This window comes from Pinus tabuliformis, chromosome 4_2 (genome assembly GCF_031772625.1).
Source record: "Pinus tabuliformis cultivar Carrire ecotype Pingquan chromosome 4_2, CPIR1, whole genome shotgun sequence".
Classification (NCBI taxonomy): domain Eukaryota; kingdom Viridiplantae; phylum Streptophyta; class Pinopsida; order Pinales; family Pinaceae; genus Pinus; species Pinus tabuliformis.
Window position 1 is genome coordinate 192,398,017 of NC_142304.1, and position 13,916 is coordinate 192,411,932.

Here is a 13,916-nt window from a genome sequence, read left to right on the forward strand (position 1 = left end):
TTAGTTTTGTTTATGTTTTCATATGTATGCACTTGATAGATTTAACATGGTATGTTAGTTTAAGAGAGTTGATTTATATGTAAAGTGTGCATTGTTGGCAGGAGGTTTCAAAAGTTTGTGAAAGCCATTAGTAAGAGTTTTCATAATTTTGTGAAGCTTGTGCAAATTCAAGTTATTGGAGGGAGTGCTCAACAGTTAGCAGTAATGGCCAAAAATATGAATATTTCTTAGCCACAAATACCAATGTTTAAAGGTGAGAACTTTGGTTTTTGGAGAATTAAGATGAAAACATTGTTTCTCTTACAAGATTTGTGGGATTTCATAGAGAATGGATATACAAAAAGAGATTCTCAAACACTTGCCCATTGGACTCCAGTCCAGAGAAACCAGCTAAAGGAAAATCGTAATAAAGACTCAAAGGCTCACTTCCTAATCCAGCAAGTAGTGCATGATTCTATTTTTCCAAGACTAGTTGGAGTAACAAAATCAAAGGAGGCATGGGATGCTTTGCAGCAAGCATATCAAGAAACTGATAAGGTAAAAATTGTTAAGTTGCAGTCCTTAAGAAGAGAATTTGAAACTTTGTGCATGCAAAACACTGAATCTATTGAAGATTTTCTCACTAGAGTTATGGGTATAGTGAATGAAATTAGGGCTTATGGAGATGATTTAAAAGATCAAAAAATTGTTGAGAAGATTTTAGGAAGTTTGAGTACAAAATTTGATGGGGTTGTTGATTCTATTGAGGAGTCTAAGGATCTAACTCAGTTGTTTGTCAATGAGCTAATGGGGTCTCTTCAATCTCATGAGAAAAGAATCAATAGATCTTCTGAAAAATCTATTCAGCAAGCTTTTCAAGCAAGAGGAAATATTTTCAAAGGCAAAATTGATTCCTCTCAAAAGGAAAGCGAAAACACTTTTGGAAGAGGAAGAGAAAGAGGACAAACATATAGAGGAGGCAGAGGTCGAGGAAGATTTTTTTCTACATACAACAAAGGAAGAGGTAATGATGAGAGTGATGGAGGTAAAAGATTTAATAAATCCCAAGTTCAGTGTTTTTATTGTAAAATATTTGGCCACTATGAAAGAAATTGTTGGAAAAAACAAATACAACAAGCTAATTTCTCTGAAGAAAAAGAAGAGGTTAACACTTTATTCTTGGCTTCTGATTCAACTAATAATGTTTTCAAAGAGGTGTGGCTTCTGGATAGTGGTTGTAGAAATCACATGATAGGAAACAAATATATATTTGTGCAAATAGATGAATCTACAAAATCTGATGTACTATTGGGAGATGACAAGCCAGTTGAAGCTAAAGCTAAAGGAACAATTGCTGTGAAGACAAAACAAGGAAAACCAAAGCACATTAATGATGTTTTATATGTTCCTCATGTGGCACATAATTTTTTGAGTGTGGGGAAGCTCCTTGAAAAGGGATATTAATTGTTTTCAAGGATAAGCAATGCATAATCTATGATAAAGATGATCACAGTAAAATTATTGCTACGACTAATATACTGCAAAACAAAAATTTTTCTTTCAATCTCCCTTGTCAAGTGAGTACAACAATAAAATTTCTTATGATGATAGTTCCTGGCTATGGCACATAAGGTATGGACATTTGAATATGAAAGGCTTGAAATTGTTATATAACAAGTAAATGGTAAAAGGGTTACCACTTATTGGTTCTAGTGAGAAAGTTTGTGAAGGGTGTATTCTTGGTAAGCAACATAGAGATTCATTTCGAGCAGGAAAATTATGGAGAGCAAGAAAACCATTGGAAGTAGTGCATGGAGATATATGTGATCCTATGCAAACTTTTTCTCTCAACAAAAATAAGTATTTCATTATTTGTGTAGATGATTTTAGTAGAAGAACATGTGTATATTTCGTTAAATAAAAATTTGACGCATTTGTCATATTTCAAAAATTTAAAGCTCTTGTGGAAAAACAAAGTTGTTATTGTCTAAAAAAATTACATGGTTATTGTCTAAAAAAATTACACACAGATAGTGGGGGATAACTCACTTCTAATAAGTTTGATTCTTATTGTAAAATGAATGGCATTCAAAGGCAATTGATAGCTAGTTATACTCCTCAACAGAATGGCATTGTTGAACGTAAGAATATAACAATTGTTGAGATGGCTAGGAGCATGAATTCAAGGTAAAAACCTTCCAAATATTTTTTGGGTTGAAGCTGTAGCTACATCTATTTATTTGGTTAATAGATTCCGAACAAGAAGTATGCAAAATATTACCCATTATGAAGCATGGTATGGAAGAAAACCCAATATTTCTCATTTAAGAGTCTTCGGTTGCATTTCCTATGCTCATGTTCCTACTAAGAAGAGAAGAAATCTTGATGATAAAAGTGGAAAATGCATCTTTATTGGATATTGTGAGGAAACCAAAGGTTATAGATTGTACAATCTAGAAACTGAAAAATTAATGATTAGTCGTGATGTGTTATTTGATGAGAAAGAAGAATGGAAGTGGAATCATGATGTGCAGCAACAAACTCCAATTATTTTTGTACAATAAGATGAAACTTTTGTTTTTGCAAATCCATCCAGTGATCAAAATACTTCAGGGGCCACATACACTCCATCATCTTCTGTTACTTCAAGTCATGTTTCAAGTTGAAGTCCTCGGAAAAATACAAAATATTTAAATGAAATTTATGGTTATACTAATTTTGTTTTGATGTCTTAGATTGAAGCAAAGCCAAGATGTTTTGAAGATGCAGTGAAAGAGTTAGTTTGGTGCAAAGTAATGAATGAAGAGATGGAAGCGATTAAAAAGAATGCAACATGGGAGCTTGTGGATCCTCCTACTGAAAAAGAAGTCATTAGGGTGAAATGGTTGTATAAAACCAAGTATGCAACTAATGGATCAATGCAAAGGCACAAAGAAGGGTTAGTAGCAAAGGGATATGCTCAACAACCAGGTATTGACTACAATGAAGCATATGCTCCCGTTGCAAAATTTGATACAATCAGAACTGTTTTGGCATTGGCAGCACAATATAAATGGTTAGTTTAGCAATTTCATGTTAAATCAACCTTTCTAAATGGTGAGTTGAAAGAATATGCATATGTCCACCAACCCCAAGGATATGAAGATGTAGGAAATGAAAAAAAGTCTACAAACTAAAAAAAGCTCTTTATGGGCTTAAACAAGCTCCAAGAGCATGGTACAATAGAATTAACACTTATTTTTTGAAAAAGGGGTTTAATATAAGTGAAAATGAACACACATTATATATCAAGCGAAATGGTAATGATATAATAATGGTGTCCTTATATGTAGATGACTTGACATACACATATTCAAGTCATTTGTTAGTGGAAGAGTTTAGGGAGGCTATGATGACTGAATTTGAAACGACTGATTTGGGTTTGGTCCCTTATTTTCTTGGCATATAAGTGACATAGATGAATGATGGAATTTTTATTCCACAAAAAAAATATGTTTCAAATCTTCTTAAAAAATGGAAAATGGGAAATTGTAAACCCATGAGCACACCCATTAATACAAATGAAAGATATTCTGTAGAAGATGGAGCTGAAAAGGTAGAAGCTCAATCCTATAGGAGTTTGGTAGGAAGCCATTTGTATCTTACTACCACTAGGCCTAATATTATGCATGTAGTAGGCTTGATTTCTAGATTCATGCAAAGTCCAAGTAAGATTCATTTTGGAGAAGCAAAAAGAATTTTGAGGTATGTACGTGGAACTACAAATTATGGAATTTGGTATACTTCATCAAATAATTTTGGGATGGTTGGTTATACAAATAGTGATTGGGATGGATATTTTGATGATAGGAAAATCACTTCACGTTATGTATTCAGCCTTGGATCAGGCGCAGTATTATGCTGTTCAAAGAAGAAACCAAATATTTAATTGTTTTCTACAAAGTCAGAATATATTGCAGCAGCAACAACATGTGAAGCAATTTGGTTGAAGAAAATATTGTTAGATCTAAAACAAGAACCAAAATATGCCACAAATATTTACTATGATAACTTATCTACCATTACCATAACTAAAAATCTAGTGTTTCATAATCGCACCAAACACATTGATATCAAATATCATTTCATAAGAGACTATGTGGCAAAAGGAGAAATTGAAATAAAGTTTTGTACAACAAATGAACAACTTGCAAGGATCTTTGAATACATGAGGGATATGCTTGGAATCACCTCATTATGCATTAAGGGGGAGTGTTGAGGATAATGCTTAAAATAAGTTATGTAATTGCTGACAAATTAGCTAGCAAAGTTTGCATTCTAACTTATCAGAATTAGGGAAGAAAAATAATAGATGTAGTGAGTGATCATTCAGAAAATTATTAGGGATAGTAGATTAGTCATATAATGGGTAATCAAATTAGAATATGTCAACTATATAATAATATATTCATTTCTCCTATGCAGATACGAGATTCCAATGAGAGTTCAACTCATGGATTGACAATCACACTTATCTTATTTTTGTTCATTAGTTTTGTTTATGTTTTCATATGTATGTTCTTGATAGATTTAACAACGGGATGCTCCACGAATGTTTATATTAATGTTCATTTGGAAGAATGGATGCCTCATGGATGTGTACCATCATGTTTATGTGATGGTCATTTTGCATAAGCATGGTACGATGTTGCATGGATGTTTATATTGATTGTTATTTGGCAGAACCGTGGATGCTCCATGGATGTTTATATTGATGGTCATTTCACAGAATTGTGGTTCTTGAATTCCTGTTGAATCTTGATGAATTTGTAGTCAGGTGGATAATGTTCGTCGTTGATGGTGCTCGCTAGTTGCCCAGTACTAACTGCATACACATGTAAAGTGAAAAGTCATAGACATGAGAGGTTGCTGATTGCGAGTTTTTCAACTTCCGCATGGAAAACCATTTGTGCTTCTATAAATGGACGACAACAAAGATGGAGAGAGCTTGTTAGCCATGTTATCAACACTAAAGAACCTTGAAATCGAGATAACCTTAGTGGATATGGTTTTATGCAAGAAATAAAACAATAGGATAAATGACCCCCCCCCAATATATATATATATATATATATATATATATATGTATATATATATATATATATATATATATATATATATATATTCATGTGCTTTCATTCCTATTAAAGTAATATAAGAACTTCATATGAAATAACCTATTAATTTCCCCCGTCTCGATGACATAAGATGGAAGTTATAATTTATGACAACATTATCCCATAGTTAATGGATGTAAAATAGTGGAGATAAGACATGGACATCAGAGGCAGCCAAAACCACCAAAACCACTCATGAAGGAATTAGAGAAAAGAGGAGTATCCATCCATCAAAATACCTACCAAGAATGATCCTCTAGTGATGCCAAACACTCTCCAATTCCTCACCACCCCATACTCTCCAAAAAGCTCCTCTAACATTCTTTCTTCTTCTGCTCCCTATTTCTTCTCAAAATTTTAATTTAAGAGTGAGAGGCATCTAGCCAAAACCACAGTGTAGTCCAATGTTGTGCAAGTGCCTTGACCCACTTCTAGCGTCATTAGGTGCAATGCGTCTCCAATAATCATCATGCTCCCTCTTTCTCTTTTCCTTCTTGTCCCACTCCCATGGCTGCACCCACCTCAACTTTATATCTGCTAGGGGAGGGAGGCCAATAGTTGCATGGCCTCCCTACATGGACCAAAGATGCCACCTCAACCACTAATTCGCTTGTGTGACACATGTCACCCATGTGCCTCCACATGTCCCCTTTGTGGGGTGGACCCCACCTTCATGTTTTGGTGTTGTTTAGGGTTCCTTTTGCCTTGATTACTCAACCTTGTTTCACTCCATGTTCATTTTCTTTCATGCCTAAAACCTGCTCATTCTGCTTCGTCAGTAGTTTTGTGTGAGGTCTTCATCTACGGTGAGGACAACCTACATTTATTGCTCTTTATGGCATCTTGTTTGTTTGTTGTGTTGTGTTTTTTGGCTACTTCTCTGTGTTCTTCAATCACTATGGTATGTTGTTCAACTACAGAGGTGGGGTGTGGGCACAATAAAGAGTTTTAGCTCTTGGGTGACATCACATTGCTATAGGGTTGTATGTCATCGATGTTGGTTCAGAATTGGAGGGACATTTTTTTGATATGTCTCACTCACTCGACCCTCTTTGACCCAACACTAGACAGCATGATCGGATCGCTGTAACAAGCATTTGGAAATTGGCATTATCGTTCCCTAGTCGGTTTCTTCATCCTCCCAGCAATACCTCCAACTGTGTTTGTCAACACCTCTATTTGCTGGGCATTCACACCATTTGTCTTCTTTGTGTTAATCTCTGGATTTTTGTGCCTTCTATGGAGTATGAGTGGCTTTTGTGGCGTCGGTTGAAAACAAACTTGGGGTTTATGTAGTGGTTGGTTATTTTGGATACTTGTTGCCTTGTATGAATGTTTGGAGTATCTGTGGCTTTTATGGCTTAGGTTAAAAAATAAAATGTGGCTTATGAATTGGTTGGGTTTTTTGGTGGCTTGTTTTTTTTTTTTATGTGAATGTATGGAGTATCTGTGGCCTCAATGCATGGCTTATGTGGTTTAATTGGTGGCTTCAATGGCTTAGGTTGAAAAAAGAGTTTTTGGTTTATCCACTAGTTGGATTTTCGGTGACTTCTTTTCCTTCTATGAATTTATGGAGTATCTGTGGCTTCAATTCATGGCTTTTGTGGCGTAGGTTAAAAATCAAATTGGGGTTTTTGAACTGGTTAGTTTTATCAGTGGATTGTTTGCCTTCTATGAATGTATGGAGTATCTGTGGCTTCAATTCATGTCTTAATTTGCCGCTTTTGTGGCTTTTGTTGAAAAACAAAATTTGGGTTTCTACCCTGGTTGAGTTTTTCAGTGGCTTGTTTGCCTCTTATGAATGTAAGGAGTAATTTTGGCTTCAATTCGTGGCTTCTGTGGCTTAGGTTGAAAAACAAGTTGGGGATTTTAACTAGTTGGGTTTATTGGTGCCTTGTTTTCCTTCTGTGAATGTATGGAGTATCCATGACTTCAATTTGTGGCTTCTATGGCTTAGGTTGAAAATAAAGTTTAGCGTCTATGCACTAGTTGGGTTTTTCGGTGGCTTGTTTTCCTTCTGTGAATGGAGTATCTTTGGCTTAATTGGTGGATTTTGTGGCTTAGGTTGGAAACAAAAATGGGGTTTTTTCATTGGTTGGGTTTTTCGGTGGCTTGTTTGCTTTATATGAATGTATGAATTATCTGTGACTTCAATTTGTGGCTTAGGTTGAAATTGTTTTGGGGGGTTTTGCACTGCTTGGGTTTTTTGGTGGCTTGTTTGGCTTCTACGAATGTATGGAGTATTGGTGGCTTCAAGTCGTGGCTTCTTTGGCTTAATTGGTGGCTTTTTTGTCTTAGGTTGAAAACAAAATGGGGTTTATGCACTGGTTGGGGTTTTCGGTGGCTTGTTTGCCTTTTGTGAATGTATGATGTATTTACGGCTTCAATTTGTGGCTTTTGGTGGCTTCTGTGGCTTAGGTTGAATTTTTTTTGGGGGTTTTAATACCATAATAATTAGCTTGTATAACAGTCTATGCATATTCCACTCAGTTACTCAAGCCAGTCTCTGCCTAAAAGATTATTTGAACAACAATCTCTTGGTATTCAAACAAATTATTATGACTAAAGTCTCCTGAGATTTGTTTGTATAATTGATGGGGCTTAATTGCTATGAATTCACATTGCTATAATGGCTACCTTCATCTCTCTTTAGAGATGCAATGAAAACCTTGAGTATTTATTATTAGAGACAATTTATTTTTGATTATTGCTTCTCTGTATAGAATCCTAAGCTTTGGCACTCTCAACATGATTTTTTTGTATGCATCATATGGTCCATCTCTTTCTTAGGGGTTTAATTGGGATGAATTCACATTTATCTCATGGCTATGTTCATATATCTTTAGAATTGCAATGAAAACGTTGACTATTTCTTATTGGAGACAATTTCTTTCTGATTACTACTTCTGTGTACCAAATCCTAAGCATTGGAACTCCCAACATGGATTTTGTGTATACATCATATCAACCATGTCTTTCTTAGGGGTTTAATTTCTATGAATTCACATTTCTATCATGGCTACCTTAATATCCCTTTAGACCTTGAGTATTTCTTATTCAGTTGGAACACGAGGGTATTGTGTGGATACTTGAGTTGGAACATTGTGTTCTACCACTACAACTCTCATAATTACAGTTTATTTTGGGGTTATTGTAGCTTGTAGAGTTGTAATTTTGTTGTCTCATGGTGGAGTTGTAGGAAATGTGGCTTCTTGAGAGGGGGTTATAACACATTCTAGTTTATTTGTGTTCTTACCACTTTTCTGCAAACCCTGCCTTTTATGTGTCACACATTCTTAACTAGGAGACATACAAGACTGTGACGTGAGAGGGTTTCTCATGGTTGGGAAATAATATGCAAAAGTGAGGTCTTGTTCTATAGCTTTCTACAATGGAAAAATAGTCAATTAATTGGTCTTTCATGTTGTAGGTGGTGAAATAACTGAAGATTATATAATTATGCAACCTCGTGGTAGCCTTCACAGGTAATGTATCTGTGGGAAGTGGTGGCCTTTCTGAGGAAGGTTTCATAAGAGGAAGCATAGACTTTGTCATTATTTTAGTACCATAATGATTTGTTTGCCATCACAGTCTCTGCATATTCCACTTAGTTGCTCGAGCTAGTATAAAAATTGACACTTGCATTATTTACTTACATCCAAGTTTCATTGATTCACTGAAAATGATGATAACAAAAAGAACCCTAAATTGCTACTATAGTTAAATTTGATTGAATTCTCAAGTGGACTAACTTGCACTGATGAAATTCTTGAAGAAACATTTGAGGCATTGCTAAATGAAATCTAGTTGGAGTGCTTATGTTATGTAAAAGCTAAATTTTGGGTGAACTTAATAATTATGTTATGTAGCAGTTGGAGTACTTATGTAACCTTGGGAGTAATTATGTTATGTAATAGTTATTCAGTTAGTTAGTTTATGTTACATGTTAGTTAGTTTGTTTTTGTAACATTATAAATTATGTAGGGTTTTTGTAATTCATTAGTTTTTCTAACATTGGAATTTAGTTAGTCAGTTAGTTAGTTCTTGTAACATGCTAGTTAGTTATTTTTGTAACATTATAAATAAACCATACTTGAAACCCATTGTATATTTAAGTAGTATATTAAACCATATGTTTGTCTTTTGGACTGTATCCATATACACACTGGAACTTATATTGCAACATACCAAAAAGGGATGGTAACTTCATCCACATTGCAATTTGGTTATAAACAAAAAATTCATGCCGCCACTATGCTGGACGGCCTCCATTTCCTGAATTTTCCTGAACTTGTTGAAGCACCTTCCTAAGCCCAGTTTCTTCCATATGCTTGAGCCCAGTTAACTCCTTGTAACCATGAAGGGATTGAATAACTGAATTTTCCACTTGTGCTACTAACCCGAACACCAACTGGAGGTGGCCTATAATACATAAGATTTACCCCTACACTGGTAGGTGTATAAGGGGTGTGTATAACCCATGGTTGATGGTGGGGGACATGGATGTTAGTTAGGTCCTAGTTCAATGTTCTATGATCCTCAATGTGGTCCAAAGTGTTGGAAATCATCCTATTTTCCTTCAACTCACTTGCACCATACTCTTCCATGTCTGTCACCCCTTCTTTTTCCACCACTTGTTGAACCTTTCTTTCCTCCCTCTCTAGCCTTTCCAATTGTTTTGGTGTTCCTTCACTTCCCTTGTTTTTTGTCTTTCAATCCTTTCCTTTGCCTTATCTTCTCCTACTGCAATCCTTGAATATCTCTTTTCCTTAGGCAACTCCTTATTTCTTTGTATGGATTCTTCAATTTCAATTTTTCTAGGCTCGTACTTGAATATTAGGTTCATATATTCTTCAAAGATGAGTAACTGTGAACTCCTCTCTAATCGAAGATAGTCTATTGTTGAATGCGTTGATGAGGCCTTCACTCTCTCTACTGGTAGCTTTAGGAACCTACTGAGTATTGTTTGGTTCATTGTGACATGCTCCTAATGGCTTGGCACTTGGATTTCAACCTTAGCGGAACCTGATTGAATGCCATTGTTGTCCTCATTTGGTACTTCATTCTGAATAGACTCTTTTTCCAGTGATCCATTGTCCACAAAATAATGAACAAGTTCAGTGCTTAACTCTGGTCGTTGAAAAGGCATTGCCATGATTTCATCATTGGTGGATATCACATTATGTTTGTTGTTATTCAACATGGCATCTACCAACCATGATGGTGGGGTTACTTGAGTTGGCATGCTCAATTGGTCATTGTTGATTCTTGTTACATTATCATTTGAACCCACATTTGCATTTTCATTTTCATGATCAACTGCCTCATTTGGAATATCACATGTGGAATTAGTAGGTGCTTCAATGGGTGTGGCTGCCTCCATGTTATTGAGAATTGGTTCATTAATGAATTGTGCCTCACAAACATGTTCATCATCATAGAAGTTACGTTGAGAAAGGGATATCATACCTTCAACGTAAATATCGTGTTCCTACCAATCCACATTTTCTTGGGCATCAACTTGGTCATGTAAGTCTGGACACTGCTTCCTGACCTTCCACAAAAAATGTCTAGTTGCAACTAGTACCATTAATAAGAGAATCAAAATTCAATGGCCAAACTCCAGTCCTCCTAAATCCAGTATTGATATTATAAGGTGTTAGGTCCCTTTTAGATGCTTTACCTACAAGATTAGCTAGCTCAAATATTTTTACCTCCACCACCGGATTCTTTTCCATCCATGAAGCTCACTCTGCCCTGAAATAGTTCTTGAAAGGCCGAAACATGTTGACATCAAGGCATTGCAATCTGTTAGTGGTATAAGCTGGAAATGTTAATAGGTCAATGCCCAAATGGTTGGCGTCCTCAATTGTGTGCATAGCCATGTGGCTTCCATGGCCATCTAAAATTAGTAGGTGTCTATTTTCAGGTGAGACATAACCTGACATAGATGCAGTGAAGTGAAAAATGCAATTAAGGAAACGTTCTTTTTTCATCCATGCATGGGGATGTGCAACCATGCATGCACCTAGTTCACAATTATATATATAGTTTTTAAGTTGTGTTTTTCGTTTGAATAAATAAAAACCTAGCATTAAAGAACCAGTTGCATTGACACAACAAAGTATAGTGATCCACTCCTTGCTCCTAGGAAATTTTTTTGTCACATTTCTTCTCCATCTCTTGGAAATTACCCGCATGCCACAATTCCTTCCATCCCGTAAGCCTGTTTTGTCAGAGTTGCAGATATGGTTTGGGGAATAAGAGTGTTTGTCATATGCATAAGAAAGGGTGTCATAAAACATAGGCATAATTGTGCGGTGTAAATTTAAAGCCCTGTCTCTGTCAAGATCCTCTGATATTCATAAGACAAGGTCTGGATGCCTTTTCTTAGACCCACTCCATCAAGATTTTCTAGGAAACCCGTCTTTGAAGTGGTTTGGCCTCCCCTGACATATTTTAGCTACCGTGGATTTGAGTTGTATCAACTCTAACCGATGTCCTATTTGGGCCATATCCTTACACCACACAACCACCTCGACCTCCTCCTCTTCAGTCATAACAGTAATAGGCACTCTATGCTTTGTATTACTGAGCCCATTAATCCAAATGTATGCTTGAGGATATAATTCCATGTTTATTCGTAAATGTGCGTACCGAATATCCTCTGAACTCTATGTCATCAATTTCACCTAGCATGTCTTCCTTCGTCCACCCTCTTATGGCACTGATCTTCTTATTTGAGCTTGTACCTTGTATTGTGGTTGAGGGTGGCTCTGTGGTAGATGACTAGACAGTAGGATCTACCACCAGATGGGAATTCTCAACATCATTGCATGGAGAATTGGAAGCACTGACATCATCGACCGTTTCCTCTTCAGATGAAGTGCATCAAAATTCGGCACCCTTGTTCCCTTTCCTCCTCCTGTTAGTTATACGATCAACAATTGAAACTCATGGCATGGCTGCATATTGTTAAAATTTATTTTAGTGAGTGGAAGTTGTTTCAACAGTAGAAACTCAATCTTATTTGAATAAGAAATTTAAATATGAAAAGGGTAATCAATAATTGAAAACTACATAATAGAAAATCAATCTTATTTATTTCGTGAAATTTAAATATGAACATGTTAATCAATACTTGCAACCTGCGTATATTTGAATAATAAATTTATTTGTTTACATCAACTTGAATCTCCATCCACAGATATCAGGACTTAATTTGATATAAATATCAGGCCTAAATTTAGCTTGAACATAATAATTTATCTTGAGAATAGCATCAAATCCATAATATCCCAATCAACCTAAGGAAAAAAGAGAAGGTACTAAAAATTACTTCCTTACAAATGATAGGAATAGGTGTTGGTTAATTGAAATACATTTTAAATTCATTTGTTGTTAAGGTCACTCAAAAAGGTGACTAAAACTTGTAATGTTTGATCGTATCTTAAAACGCTCTAGTTCTTTACATTTTCAGCCACAACTGCTTCGAATTCTACAATTGTTCCATGAGTTTAGTTGCAAACATGCTGAATCTCTCTTTGGATAGATTGTAATGGAAATATCCTTTGATTAGATTAAGAATTATTATTCTTATGATAGATTGTAATGGAAATCTCCTTTGATTTGATTCATAATGATTAGTATTCTCATAGATTGTATTGGAAATCTCCTTTCATTTGATTCATAATGATTAGTATATTGAGATGTATACCTTTTAGAAGGGATTTCCCATAACAATTTCCACCATGCCTCCTTTAAAATGATAACTAAAGCCTTGACATCTTGCAAAGGAAGATGCTTCTATTGCGCATACAAAATTGAATTCCTTAGCAACTATGAAGATGTGCCCTCCATTGTAACTACCTTGTGTTCATTTTACATTTGTGTCTCAACTACTTGAAAACTAACATACTACAGTTTCCTTTTAAAATAGACAAGAAACTTCCAAGTGATTTTGAAACAAATATATTCCTTTTTTTTAGAGGCATGGAAGTTATTGCATACAAGCTTCCAAATTAATGAGATTAAGGAATGATCAATCCCATGTGTTTTGACTCAGTTGCTATGATCAAGGAATGATCAAACCTATGTGTTTTGACTCAAATGCTCTAGTATTTTTTTCTTTGTTGTCTTTATTAGGCATGATTAATTATTTGTATCTGTTGTCTCAGATGTTATGGTTTTTCTGTACAATTTCACACATAGAAGTCGGATTTTGTTTACAATTTCTAATTTATAGTATTCTCTAGTTTATGGTTGTTATGATGCAGCTTTAAAATTCCTGGAAAAAATGCCAGAAAAAAATAAAAACACTAGACATAATTTTAAAATAAAACATAAAGAGAGTGAAATGAGCCTAAAAACAATACCTATAAACTCAAAAACGCTAACATGAGAAAAAACTAAAAGATGAGCATGTAGAGGTTCTTCTTGGGATGAAGAAGATGTTGTAACAATCACTAATATGAAACCATAGTTGCTTGTTGCATTGTGAAACGATAAACCTTGGAAATATGTCAATGTTGTGATGCCAAAGATATCCTTATCCCAGATTATGGCTTACAGTTACAGTCATCGTGGGAGAGAAAAATACTTGGAGTGGAGAGAATGAGTGTGTTTGGCACCTTTGGTGGGTCACAAAGACAATCATGTGAATCTGACTTTGTTGATGAAAAACAACTTTCAAAGATGATATAATCCATACTCACAATTCAAAATGTATGGAACACAAGACCTACTTCAATCCCTTATACATTAGACTTTCACATTATGGCA